The sequence below is a fragment of the Perca fluviatilis genome, chromosome 1, assembly GCF_010015445.1.
Source record: "Perca fluviatilis chromosome 1, GENO_Pfluv_1.0, whole genome shotgun sequence".
NCBI lineage: Eukaryota > Metazoa > Chordata > Actinopteri > Perciformes > Percidae > Perca > Perca fluviatilis.
In genome coordinates, this window is record NC_053112.1 from 1,272,056 (window position 1) to 1,274,779 (window position 2,724).

Consider the following 2,724-nt stretch of genomic DNA (forward strand, 5'->3'; position numbering starts at 1 on the left):
AAGAAATCAGTTCTGTCTGATGTCACACATCTTGATTTCATTGTTTCATCAGACAGGTTTGATAATGACTGATATGGGGCCCTATTTTAACGATCACACGCGGTGTGAAGCGACTGGCGCAGGTGCGTTTAGGGCGTGTACGAATCCACTTTTGCTAATTCATAGGTGTATTTTGGGCGTAACATGCAATCAACCAATCAGAGAGTCATCTCCCATTCCCTTTAAAAGCCAGGCGCGTTTGGACCTTGGCGCATTGCTATTATGATGGAGGATTTGCCGTATTTTAATCTTTTTGCATGTGTGCTGCTGTGTGTCCCTGTGTGTGTATAAAGCATAGTGTGCGCGCACTATGTACGAGCCTAGGTGCATTTCACTAATGCTCTGTTAAAATAACAATGAAATGCTGCGTTATTGACTTTAGACCAGGTTTTTGTTGGTCAATGGCGCAATCACTTCCCGCTGCCTCAAGATAGCAATACGTCCAGAATGCACCTGAACACACTTCCCTGTAAGACCAGCACGACCATGAGCCACAGATGGGAGCAGGTGCATTTGCTATTTAAATGATGCAGGCGCTGGATGGGAAACTGACAACTGCGTCAGTCCTAAACTAGCAAAGACACTTGGGTCAGGCTTCGCGCTGCGCCAGGTGCAAGATAGGGTCCTTTGATTTTGTTGTTTCGTCTGACAGGCCAAAAAAGAGTGTAGCACCTTTTTTGGGGTCAAAGAGGAAGTCTGGTTCACCGGAGAAGCCGAGGCAGCTCGCCTGCAGCTTAAAACGTTCCAGGTCCGAGTCCTTCAGGGTCGCCTCTCTGCCTGGAAACAAAACAAACACAAATGGACGGTTTGTCTCAGGCTCCTTCGTCCTACCTACCTAACAGATAAAGAGAGCGGATGTTGATCTCTTCCCCCGAAACATCCACGTTGAGTTTCATCATGGTAGCGAACTTATCGAGATCTCTGGCAGTGGCGTTGATGCTCATGAGCAGACAGCCGTCGCAGCTCGGCAGCAGGTGGAACATCGAGGCGGTGTCGAGGCGAAAAACAAAAAAACGCCATTATTCTCAATCTGAAACAGAAACTGTCTTTTTAGCCTTAAGACTGATACCCTGGGCGTCTGGGTAGTTCACCTGGTAGAGCGCACGCCCATATACAAAGGCTCAGCCCTCGACGCAGCCGCCGTGGGTTCGGTTCTAACCTGTGTCCGGGTTATGAGCTGCCACAACCTTTTCTGTTACTTTACGGAATAATTTCTCAAAATGTAGGAGATGAAGTGTTTGACGCGGAAACATTTCTGGGGGACAAAGCCCCCCAAAGCACCCGCTTATTGTGTGTGTGTGTGTGTGTGTGTGTGTGTGTGTGTGTGTGTGTGTCCAATGTTGAAACAAAACCTACGCCTAACGCGGGGTTTCCCCAGGCAGCTGAAATAACGGCAGAGCAGAGCGATTCAATTCACTCCCTATGAGGTACGAGTGTGTGCCCGGCAGGTCCATTGTTGACAATGTGTCACTAATTCGGGATATTTTGACAGTCTCTGGTTCATTGGGTGTAGATACTGGTCTGGTTTCATTGGACCAGGTTGAGCACCGTTACCTGTGGAAAGTTCTGGAGAGGTTCGGCCTCAGCCCTGGTTTCATCGCCAAGATAAAGGTAATGTACGAGAACATTGAGGGTGTGCTGAAGATTAATGGTGGTTTGTGTAAACCCTTCAAGGTAAAAAGGGGGATAAGACAGGGCTGCTCAATGTCTGGGATGTTATACGCCTTATCCATTGAACCCATGCTGCATAATGTCCGCTCTGGCATCAATGACCTGTTTATACCTGGTTTTACTACACGTTTTACTGTATCGGCCTACGCAGACGACGTCATAGTTTTTACTAAAAACCAACAAGATGTGGATATTTTAGGACGTATTGTTAAGACGTTTCAGGAAATTTCTGCTGCCAAAGTAAACTGGGCAAAAAGTGAAGCCCTGGCAGTGGGGAGCTGGGCTGGAGGCCTCCCTCAGCTTCCTGGTGGGTTGACCTGGAAGAGGGGAAGGTTAAAGTACCTGGGGGTTTACTGCCGTGCAAAGCGAAAAGACCGTAACTCAATTTTGGTCGAAAATGAGTTATTGTCATTTTTGGAATATTAAAGATCTGCTTTATCATGTGGACAAATATCTTGAGTCAATTTTATTGTTTTGGGGAGAAAATAGTGTGTTGTCTTTGCCGTAACTTCAAAAGCCGTAGAGAAGACAAGGCAGAATACCGTAACATCAGTTACGGTTCTTTGTCTTTGTTTCATGGCGCTTCAGAATGTTCAAATTGAGTTAAGGTACTCTGTAAATGCGTTGCCCGCGCTACACGCTACACACACACACACACACACACACACACACACACAAACAGAGGACGACGCTGACGCGCTGACTGGAAAAAATATCGCTACGCTCGTTACTGTAAGTAGGCTACAATAAAACCTAAACGTAAATACGTATCAATACCCACTCACCTGTCTACAGGCAGACACATGTAGGAAGCGATATATTTAAATCTCTGTCTGGGCAGTCCACTCTCGTCCACTACGCTGTTTACACAGACACAGCTCTTCTCTACTCTAAATAGCGAATTTTGACAAACAAGCTAAAACAAAAGCTGTCGCTTTGTAGTCTAACTGTTTATCTTAGTTTGACACAAATCTTGAAATGTGGACAAATTCTTGTGAAGTTAACTGCTGGTTA

General features: G+C 46.2%; 1 long non-coding RNA gene across 1 annotated transcript; it reads right to left on the bottom strand.

Annotated features, from left to right (window-relative positions):
• Positions 1 to 743: 743 nt before the first annotated feature.
• Positions 744 to 971, bottom strand: LOC120566910. Its single transcript, XR_005640488.1, has 2 exons — positions 875 to 971; positions 744 to 816 (listed from the first exon to the last, which is right to left on the bottom strand). It is a non-coding gene; the product is annotated as an uncharacterized LOC120566910 (long non-coding RNA).
• Positions 972 to 2,724: the final 1,753 nt, after the last annotated feature.